Genomic DNA, 12,161 nt, shown 5'->3' with positions numbered 1-12,161 from the left:
GTAAAGCATCCTGAAACCATTCATGTGTGGGGTTGCTTCTCAGCCAAGGGAATCGGCTCACTCACAGTCTTGCCTAAAAACACAGCCATGAATAAAGAATGGTACCAGAATGTCCTCCAAGAGCAACTTCTCCCAACCGTCCAAGAGCAGTTTGGCGCCCAACAATGCCTTTTCCAGCATGATGGAGCACCTTGCCATAAAGCAAAGGTGATAACTAAATGGCTCATGGAACAAAACATAGAGATTTTGGGCCCATGGCCTGGAAACTCCCCAGATCTTAATCCCATTGAGAACTTGTGGTCAATCATCAAGAGACGGGTGGACAAACAAAAACCAACAAATTCTGGCAAAATGCAAGCATTGATTATGCAAGAATGGACTGCTATCAGTCAGGATTTGGTACAAAAGTTGATTGAGAGCATGCCAGGGAGAATTACAGAGGTCTTGAAGAAGAAGGGGCAACACTGCAAATATTGACTTGCTGCATTAACTCATTCTAACTGTCAATATAACCTATTGGTACTCATAATATGATTGCAATTATATTTCTGTATGTGATATAAACATCAGACAAACACTAATAAAAACCAGAGGCCAGCAGATCATGTGAAAATATAATTTTGGTGTCATTCTCAAAACTTTTGGCCATGACTGTATGTACTCCTCCAAGGTCTTTCTTTCAGGGATTGTCAGATTAAACAAGCGACTCTTGGGCAGAGTAGCTCCTGGAACAAACTCAATGGCGCAATCATAATCCCTGTGAGAAGGTAAAACTTGCGACTCCTCCTCTGAAAAAACCCTCCAAAAATCTTGAATAGGTACAGGTAATTCCCCTTTTTCCACAGCCACAATGCGACCATTACAACATTTATCATAGCATTTTGGACTCCAAGACTTTATCATATTAGTAGACCAGTCCAGCAAAGGATTGTGCAGTTTTAACCAAGGCAATTCTAGAACGACTGGAGAGGGTAAATTATCTAATACAACCAGGTCCAAAATTTCTTGGTGAAGTCCATTGATAGTGAGGGGAAATGCAGCAACCTTGTGAGTAATACATTTCAAGGGAGTGTTATCAATTGCAATCACAGAAATAGGTGATGACAAAGGTTTGGATTTCAATTTAAGCTTTTCCAAAAGCCCTTTATCAATCACATTAAGTGTTGAACCACAATCCACAAATACCTGAAATTCAATAAATTTTTCTGCAAAGTAGTACTCCCTGAAAGAAATACTCCTGCAGAGCGTAAACAAGCTATACGGGCGTACCTGACCCTTTTTTTTTCTTTACTTAAACAAAGCTTACAATACTTAATCAAATGGTCAGCTTTACCACAATAAAGACACAATCCCTCGGCGAACCTCCGGTCTCTTTCCTGAGAGCGGAGTGACATCGCCCCAACCTCCATCTGTTCTCCGTCTGAGCAGATTTTCTGGGGACTAGGACCTGGCATTACAGGAGTCTTTACCTCATTCTGCCTAGATGTCAGCCTCCTATCCACACGAACAGCTAATTGCATAGCATCCTGCAGAGTCTCATGTGCGATGAATGCAATTAGCAAATCCTTAACCCATTCACTAAGACCAGCAAGAAATAGACATTTCAGAGCAGGATCATTCCATTTAACTTCTGAAGCCCACCTTCTAAAGTGTGTGCAATAATTTTCAACATCACCTGACCCCTGATCCAAACGCCTGAGTTCTGCCTCAGCAGATGAGATTTGATCAGGATCGTCATATAATAGCCCCATAGCAGAAAAAAATTCTTCTACCGACCTTAAGCATGGATCATTAGGCCCACCCTTGTGGTTCATTGCGCAAAAGTGACATAATAAAACCAATGCGCTGTGATTCATTCCTAGTGGACCTTGATCTCAAACGAAAATATAACAAACAAACATTTTTAAAGGAAAAAAAATCTTGCTGTTTACCATAAAAAACATCAGGCAGTCCTACCTTGGGTTCCACAAAATGCGCTCCAGAACAGCTATTCACATGTTGCTGGAGCTCGGCCACCTCCAGAGACAATCCCTGCAAGCGTTGAGCCAAATCCCAGATGGAAGCCATACTGATCCCCGAATTTCTTTCCTTTTAGTTTTTTTGGACTGGATTTACTGTTATGATCTGCAACAAGTACTATGGAAAGAAAGGGTAAAGCTATCCCTTCAATAAGACTAAGCTGAATCCCTACGATGTAGTGGGCTGCCTGTTCCTTGAGAACAGACCCGCCTCAGTCCTTGGCTAGTCTGAATGGAGACCTATAGCATAAAGGGAAGGGGTCCCTAAAAGAACTAAGGACTGGAACAAAAATGGGACAGCTCCTGAACAGAGAAAGTTGTTGCAGAACATAAAAAGATAAACTGACATAAAGGTACTAGAGGTCCCAGAAGAACCAAGCAAACTGACAGATAGGCACAGAAGCATCTGGCTAGCAAAACAGTCAAACAACACTAAAGTCCAGCACAGCCAAAAGGGCGGAGCTGGAATATGAAGGCAGATGGTCACGTGACCGTGTGGCACCCTGAGGACTCGGCTGCTACAGGGGTATTACACCTCAAGCCAGAGGTGTGGTATTCCACTCCCGGGTAAGGATGGAGTGTGGAACTGAGCTAGTAGGCTGCATGCACTACATACATCCCATTTCCGGGGGACAGAACGACGGTACTCCCACCAGTTTATGTGCAGGTACGACAGCGTCTGTCCCTGGCTGGAGTGGGAGGGGGGTGGAACATCCCAGTAGTGTAGGGGCAGATAGGGGGAGTAGTCTGGGTAAAGATAGGAGCTCATTGGGTGCTGGTCACCTGAGCTCACACATAGCCTGAGGAGCAGAGCAGAGGAGCTCAGCCAGGAGGGCTGACAGGGAGCTGTGGCTCCGGCTGGGCCCAGCTCCAGAGCAGAGCCTGCAGAGAGAGAGAGAGGAGTGAGAAGGACCCAGAGAGGAAACAAGAAGGAACCCCAAGATCCCAGAATAAGGACAGAAGGGTGAAGGGTTGGCGGACACGGGTACCGGATCCCAAGCTGGCGGAGGCCAAAACGAACCTTAGCCAGGAACCGGAGGTCGTGGTCAGGATCTGCCACGACCCTCACCAAATCCACTAGAAAGGCACACCGAGTATAGGGTCAGGGAGCCCAGAGGAGGCTTGACCACCAAGAGACCCGAGGGAGCCGGCCAAAAGTGGATCCCTGGTGGGAACGGCCAGAGGAAGGGAGAGTCAGAAAGGAGCTCAGGACCACGCTCCGGAATTGCCTGGGGGTTGGCCGAGTCCAGGACCTGGTGGACGCAGCACGGCTCGGGTGGTCACTCAAGGCCAGAGTGACCAAGAGAACACCAGTAAGTAAAAACCCTGAACTGCATCTCCTGACTCTGAATCTTCTTTCTGCATCATCACAACCCCCATCATCTACACCTGCTGCCCTGAGGCCATACCCCTCCCGTTGGGGGTTATACCATCACTGCTGCACATATACCACCGGCCTCAGTGGACTGCTCTGCAGCGGCGGCTTCAAAGCCGCACTCAACGGGTGGCGTAGTCGACAATCAAGTTAACATCTACTGCCATAGACTGCCACTTAGTTTGACACCCTGGGCACGGACCGGGTCACCGCCACAAGGACTACTATCCCCTACCCAGATCCGGCTCCGGGTATCCCTTGCACATGGCCCAGGGGGTGCGTCAACCGCAAAGCACAAGATGGAAAAAACAAACAGGAGGGTTCTAACACCTGTGCCTCAGGGCTTGTGCGATGGGAGGGGCTGAGAAAATTCTCCCAGAACCTTGAAAGTATTCCACTGCCTCTGCTGGATTGAAGTTATGTCTCTCTCGCCTGTACTCCTTGGTTGTCCAGTGAACTGTGACCTCTGCCGCCAGCGTTTTCAGATGGGAATTTTTTAATAGGTCCGCAACAAGGGCCTTCTGGTACTGCCCCTTTTTTGTAGACCTGTCCGCCTCAGGAATAAGAGATATAAAGTTCTCCTTGTAGTGTGGGTCTAGAAGTGTCACCAATCAGTAATAACAAAATAGAAAAGGTTCACCAGCTCACCTGAGTATAGGCGTTCTGAGGCACGGAGCAAGAGGAACCACTTCGGAGTCCATGTAGGAAAAAAAATGGTGTGTTCTTTTTCCAGGCTTGGAAAAAGAACACACCATTTGTGTTCGAAATGCGTTGCATTTATTGACATGGCTTTGATATCTGTATCTTAGCTCAATAAAGACAACTATTTTTTGGGATTCATCTGTGGCTGGAGCTTTTCTCCTTTTTTTTTTTTTTTCCACCAATCAGTAATGACTGTCATGCAAAATTTTGAGAACGCGAGGGTCATGGGAAAGGCAGCGTAACACAAACTCAGCCATGCGTGCCAGACTGCTAACAGGCAAGACTTCCATGTCTTCACCAAGAGGATGACTGACCATGCTCCCCTCCTCCTCCTCCTCTCTGTCCTCTGGCCATCCACGATGAACAGACGGTATGACAGTTGTGCAGGTAGTACCGTCTATAGCGCAGGAAACTAGCTCCTGTTCTTCCTCCTCCTCCTCTTCCTCATTGTCACCCAATCCACGTTGGGATGAGATGAGGCTTGGCTGTGTGTAATCACCCTGTATGGTTCCTTGCTCCATCTCATCGTGCTCCGCCTGGAATGCATCCTCTTTGATTGTGAGCAGAGAGCATTTCAGAAGACAGAGAAGTGACTGGAAGCATTATCCGCTATCCAACCAACAACCTTTTGACACTGCTCTGGGTTCAATAGTGGTGTGCTGCGGTCCCCTAGTAATTGGGACAGGAAGGTCGGGCGAGTAGATGTGGGTGTTTGTTGTGGCTTAATTTCAGCTTGCCCACGGTCTCGGACTCGGCCTCTGCATGCACCATCACCATCACCATCATGTCCAGTTCCCCATCCCTTGCCACGTGCCATGCTCATTTTAAATGGAGGACAATATCTTCCACGCTCACTACAAATGGCTGAATTTGGAGCGAAGTTATATGTAATCCATGTGCTGGACAAACCACAGTTTTAAATAGCTGGCCTGTAGGTAACTATTTTGAACAGCAAAATGGTGCCAAAAACTTTGACACACTGAAAAAAATTTTGAATGGAGACCAAAAATAGCAGTATTTTCAGCGCAATTATATGTGATCCGTGTGACGGACAAACCACAGTATGAAATAGCTGGATTTTTAACGCTGTAATATTGAAAAGACCTGGCTGTATTCTGCAGTGGCAACAAGCAAATGGCGCAGCAAATTGGTGTTCTCTGGATTGCTTTTTATGCAAATACACTGTGTTCCAAATTATTATGCAAATAATATTTTCTCAGATTTTCCCAAATTACCTATATAAATTGCAGTCATTGTAATTTTCCAGTCAAATAACTATTAGAGTACAATTGAAAGGTTTTTGTACAAACTGCCTATGATAACAGTATATTTTTAAAAAAATAAAAAACTCAAACTGCACTCAAAATGCATGTTCCAAATTATTATGCACAGCAGAGTTTTCAACCTTTTCATTTTAGTAAAGAACAAAAAAATTGTCATTTTTCAAATTATAAGCATTAGCAGGTTATTACAAACTGAAATCAATCAGTTTTCAACTCAAAACTTTATTCTAGGTGATGTTACTTTTGCACATAGGACCGCTTGTTCGAAAGGAGCTTCTGAACTCTCTCGTCTATTGAATTTGTCAGGTTTTGGATGGTTTCTGCTTCAATTGTTTTGCATGAGGACAGAATACCCTCCCAGAGCTGTTGCTTAGATGTGAACTGCCTCCCGCCATCATAGACACTCCTTTTGATGATGCTCCAGAGGTTCTCAATGGTGTTGAGGTCAGGGGAGCATGGGTGCCACACTATAAGTTTGTCCCCTTTTATGCCCATAGCAGCCAGAGATGCAGATGTGTTATGTGCAGCATGAGACGGGGCATTATCATGCATGAAAATGATCTTGCTGCGGAATGTACGGTTCTTCTTCTTGAACCATGGAAGGAAGTGCTGTTTGAGAAACTCAACATACATTATGGAGTTCATCTTTACCCCTTCAGTGATCCTAAAAGGACCGACAATCTCTCTCCCCATGATTCCAGCCCAAAACATTACTCCACCTCCTCCTTGTTAGCGCCGTAGCCGTGTTTGCATGGGGTGTCCATCAACCAGCCATCCTCCACTCCATCCATCTGGACCATCAAGATCATTTCATGCATGATAATGCCCCGTCTCATGCTGCACATAACACATCTGCATCTCTGGCTGCTATGGGCATAAAAGGGGACAAACTTATGGTGTGGCACCCATGCTCCCCTGACCTCAACCCCATTGAGAACCTCTGGAGCATCATCAAAAGGAGTGTCTATGATGGTGGGAGGCAGTTCACATCTAGGCAACAGTTCTGGGAGGGTATTCTGTCGTCATGCAAAACAATTAAAGTAGAAACCATCCAAAACCTGACAAATTCAATGGACGAGAGAGTTCAGAAGCTCCTTTCGAACAAGGGGTCCTATGTGCAAATGTAACATCACCTAGAATTAAGTTTTGAGTTGAAAACTGTTTGATTTCAGCTTGTAATAACCTGCTAATGCTTATAATTTCAAAAATTACCATTTTTTTGTTCTTTATTAAAATGAAAAGGTTGAAAACTCTGCTGTGCGTAATAATTTGAAACATGCATTTTGAGTGCAGTTTGAGTTTTTTATTTTTTTAAAAATATACTGTTATCATAGGCAGTTTGTACAAAAACCTTTCAATTGTACTCATAGTTATTTGACTGGAAAATTACAATGACTGCAATTCATATAGGTAATTTGGGAAAATCTGAGAAAATATTATTTGCCTAATAATTTGGAACACAGTGTAATGAGGATTAAGACCCCAAAAAAATTATTCCTGGTCCCTGAGACCTGGGCCTTTGTCTAGAAATATCTAACAGCAGCAGAAGACAGAACTGGAATGGAGCCTCTTGTGCTATATGCACTGCAGTCTGCTATATACCCTGCCTGCCTGCCTATATACACTGCCTGCCTGATATCTCAGCAGATGGATTAGTCCTCAGAAGGACTGTTTGTTGAGATGGATATGTGTAATGTACTTGTTTTCTCCCTACACTACCTAATACACAACCAAATCTCTCCCTAGCTCAGCAGCACTTCTACCTACACTGCCTGATTGCAGAGTAGACTGATGAGCACAGTGGCGCCAGGTCTGATATACACCTGATGATGCTGTGCGACCAGCCAATCACTGTAATGCCACAACCAACATGGCTGTGGCATTACATTGAGTGGCGGGCAATCCCTGCATGCCAAACAAGCAGGGAGGGGACCTGAGCATCCACCCAAGCATCTTGCAAGTACTCGGCGAGTTCCGAGCATCTCGAGTACCAAGTACTGCTCGCTCTTCACTAGTGGCCGGTGGTTGGCGAGGCCCGCTAGTCTGCATTTTAACGCAGTGAGATTCCCAGACAAACGCATATTGCTCACGCATGTGCTAGTTTATACAGTGAAGGAAGTAATTATTTGATCCCTTGCTGTTTTTGTAAGTTTGACCACTGACAAAGACATGAACAATCTATAACTTTAAGGGTAGGTTAATTTTAACATTGAGAGATAGAATATCCGCAAAAAAATCAAGAAAATCACATTGTATAAATTAGATAAATTTATTTGTATTTTGCAGTGAGAAATAAGTATTTGATCTCCTGCAAACCATTATGAGTTCTGGCTCCTACAGACCAGTTAGACGCTCCTAATCAACTTGTTACCTGCATTAATAACAGCTGTCTTACATAGTCACCTGTATAATAGACTCCTGTCGACAGACTCAATTAATCAGTCAGACTCTAACCTCTACAACATGGGCAAGACCAAAGAGCTTTCTAAGGATGTCAGGGACAAGGTCATAGACCTGCACAAAGCTGGAATGGGCTATAAAACCATAAATAAGACGCTGGGTGAGAAGGAGACAACTGTTGGTGCAATAGTAAGAAAGTGGAAAAAATACAAAATGACTGTCAATCGACTTCGATCTGGGGCACCATGTAAAATCTCACCTCGTGGGGTATCCTTGATCATGAGGAATGGGAGAGATCAGCCTAAAACTACATGGGGGGAACTTGTTAATGATCTCAAAGCAGCTGGGACCACAGTCACCAAGAAAACCATTGGTAACACATTACGCCTTAAAGGTTTAAAATCCTGCAGTGCCCGCAAGTTCCCCCTGCTCAAGTAGGCACATGTGCAGGCCTGTCTGAAGTTTGCTAATGAACACCTGGATGATTCTGTGAGTTATTAGGAGAAGGTGCTGTGGTCAGATGAGACAAAAGTTGAGCTCTTTGGCATTAACTCAACTCGCCGTGTTTAGAGGAAGAGAAATGTTGCTTATGACCCAATTAACACCATCCCCACTGTCAAGCATGCAGGTGGAAACATTATATTTTGGGGGTGTTTCATTGCTAAGGGCGCAGGACTACTTCACCACATCAATGTGAGAATGGATGGAGCCATGCACCGTAAAATCCTGAGTGACAACGTCCTTCCTTCCTCCAGGACATTAAAAATGGGTCGTGGCTGGGTCTTCCAGCCACGACAATGACCCAAAACATACAGCCAAGGCAACAAAGGAGTTGACAAAAAGAAGCACATTAAGGTCATGGAGTGGCCTAGCCAGTCTCCAGACCTTAATCCCATAGAAAACTTATGGAGGGAGTTGAAGCTCCGAGTTTCCAAGCGACAGCCCCAAATTCTTAATGATTTAGAGATGATCTGCAAAAGAGGAGTGGACCAAAATTCCTCCTGACATGTGCACAACCCTCATCATCAACTACAAAAAAAGTCTGACTGCTGTGCTTGCCAACAAGTGTTTTGCCACGAAGTATTAAGTGTTGTTTGCCAGAGGAATCAAATACTTATTTCTCACTTCAAAATGCAAAAAAATGTATCTAATTTATACAATGTGATTTTCTTGATTTTTTTTGCCAGGGAGAAGCGTAAAATATATGCAGCATTTCTGCATCGTGGGCACATAGCCTTACACATATAGCAGGGCTCATGATCAGATCATCTCAGCTTCTAGTCTCCCATGGAAACTATTGAAGCAAGTCAAAAGTAAAAAAAAAAATGTTTTTAAACATATCAAAAAAATATAAAAGTTCAAATCACCCCCTTTTCGCCCCATTCAAAATAAAACAATTAAAAAAAAAATTACACATATAGGTATTTGCCGCGTTCAGAATCTCCCGATCTATCAATATATAAAAAGAATTAATCGGATCGGTAAATGACATCATGAGAAAAAAAAATCAAAACGACAGAATTATGTTTTTTGGTTGCCACAACATTGCAATGAAATTCAATAAAGGGCGATCAAAACATTGCATCTACCCCAAAATGGTATGAATAAAAACATAAGCTCGGCGCACAAAAGATAAGCTCTCACTCAACTCCAGGTCCCGAAAAATGGAAACGCTACAGGTCTCGGAAAATGGCGACTTTTTTTTTTTTTTACTAACTTTGGATTTTTTTTTTCACCACTTAAATAAAAAAGAACCTATACATGTTTGGTACATACAAAGTCATAATGACTTGGAGAATCAGAATGGCAGGTCAGTTTTAGAATTTCGTGAAAATGGTAAAAAAAAAAAAAAAAGCACAGTTTTAGAATTGCACTTTCTTTGCAATTTCATCACACAAAGTACAACTCGTTCTGCAAAAAAACAAGCCCTCACATGGCCATATTGACTAAAAAATAAAAAAGTTATGGCTCTGAGAAGGAGGGGAGCAAAAAACAAAAATGCAAAAACGGAAAATCCAAAGGTGGTGAAGGGATTAAACTTTTGTGCAGGGTCTAATACCAGCCCTGAGGACACTTCAGGATGTAATACATGCTTTTTCAGAGAAATTGGGTTACCGGTAAGTCGCAGTAAATTTATTGGTTGCAAGTCAAATTTTTCGGGAAAATTTTGTTAAAGCTGACAAATTTAAATTTCAAAAGATTTGGTCATCTCTAGTAAACAGCTTTTTGGAGCAACTTACAGCATAATCGTATGAGTCCCATGACAATGGAAAAGCATGTTAACCTCTGCATACCGATGATAATGGGGCGTGGTGTAGTCAAACATGCATAATTTATTAGGAGGCCTCTTAATGAATCAGGTGAGTCTTAAAAGTGGAGTTTGCCTCACCACAAACCTTACTCCAGTCAAAGTAAGATTTGGGGAGTAAGGTATGTCACAACTTACCAAGAATTAGTCGAGAGGGAAATGTCCCCATATTACTCCAGCTCTGCCAATCACACAAAAGTTGCGTGAAAACGCCAAAAGTTGCACAATTATTGTTCTGCTTCATGTTGTGCAAAAATGTTGCTACTTTTCAAACTATTTTTACATTTTATGATAAATTGGGACCTTAGTATGTAGAAAAAAACAACAATATCTGTGCAAAAATTGTTTTATTTTTTTCATATTCTATTATTTATCCTTTGGCTGAGACATTACATTGACTGTTTCATTATTTAGATTTTCAAACAGATCCTTTCAGACAGCCCATTTCACATTTTACAGCTTCATCACCAAAAAAATATTTCCTTTTCGACAGAAGTCAAACATTGTACGCAATAATTAAAGGTAAAACTAGTGTTGGCGTATCTTCATGGAAAATACCAACATGACATTTCATAAAAAAACTAATGTGATTTATGTTAAAAGTCATAGAATATTTCAACTATTTTGATTTGTCATATTTTATTATGTTGTATATGTGTAGCTCAAGAAAATGTTTTTAAGATCAATTAAAGGGCGTGTCCCATTAACAAGATATATATCCTATTTACAGAATAGGTAACAAATTTAAGTTTTAGAACTGTTAGTACCATCATCAAGAAAGGGGTTCAAAAGTCCACTGGTAACTCCCCTTTTAATTTAAAATAAACTCTGTTAGCAGATTATCATGCAGATCTACACACGGTCAAAATTGTTGGTACCCCTCGTTTAATGAAAGAAAAACCCACAATGGTCACAGAAATAACTTGAATCTGTGAAAAGTAATAATAAATTAAAAATCTATGAAAATGAACAAATGAAAGTCAGTCATTGCTTTTCAACCCTGCTTCCACAGAAATTTTAAAAAAATTAAACTCATGAAATGGGCCTGGACAGAAATAATTGTACTCTTAACTTAATATTTTGTTGAACCTTTTGAGGAAATCACTGCAATCAAACGATTCCTGAAACTGTCAATGAGACTTCTGCACCTCTTGACAGGTATTTTGGCCCACTGCTCATGAGCAAACTGCTCTGTTGTCTTGTGTTTGAAGGTTGCCTTTTCCAGATGGTGTCTCGTGTCCATAGGACATTCTCCCAGAAGCTTTGTGGCTTGTCAACATGTAGTTTGGCAAATTCCAGTCTGGCTTTTTTATGATTTTTTTTCAACAATGGTGTTGTCCTTGGTCGCCTCCCATGAAGTCCACTTTGGATCAAACAATAACGGATGGTGCGATCTGACACTGATGTTCCTTGAGCTGGAAGTTTACCTTTAATCTCTTTAGAAGTTATCTGTTATGGTCTGCAACATGAACTAAGGAAAGATAGGGGAAAGCTGTTCCTACAGTAAGACTAAACTGAATCCCTACGATGTAGCGGGCTGCCTATTCCTAGTGAACAGACCCGCCTTACTCCTCGGCTAGTCTGAATGAAGACCTATAGAATTAAGGGAGGGTCCCTAAAAAAAATAAGGACTGGGACAAAAATGGGACACCTCTTAAACAGAATTTGTTGCAGAACACAAAAGACAAACTGACAAAAAGTACTAGAGGTCCCAGAGGACCAAGCAAACTAGACAGAGAAAGGCTCTGAAGCACCAGGCTAGAGAAACAGTAAAACACTGAAGTCCAGCACAGCCAGAAGGGTGGAGCTGGAATATAAAGGCAGATGGTCACGTGACCGCAAAATACAAGATAGAAAATACAAACAGGAGGGTTCTAACATTATCCTGGGCTCTTTTGTTACCATTCGTATTATCCGTCTCTTTGATTTGTCATCAATTTTCCTCCTGCAGCTACATCCAGGGAGGTTTGCTACAGTCCCATGGTTCTTAAATTTCTGAATAATAAGTGCAAATGTAGTCACAGGAGCATCAAGCTGCTTGGAGACGGTCTTATCACCTTTACCTTTAACATGCT

The sequence above is a fragment of the Phyllobates terribilis genome, unplaced genomic scaffold (genome assembly GCF_046119375.1).
Source record: "Phyllobates terribilis strain yellow unplaced genomic scaffold, ASM4611937v1 Scaffold_2__4_contigs__length_985480577, whole genome shotgun sequence".
NCBI lineage: Eukaryota > Metazoa > Chordata > Amphibia > Anura > Dendrobatidae > Phyllobates > Phyllobates terribilis.
Note: the sequence above shows the minus strand (reverse complement) of the source record.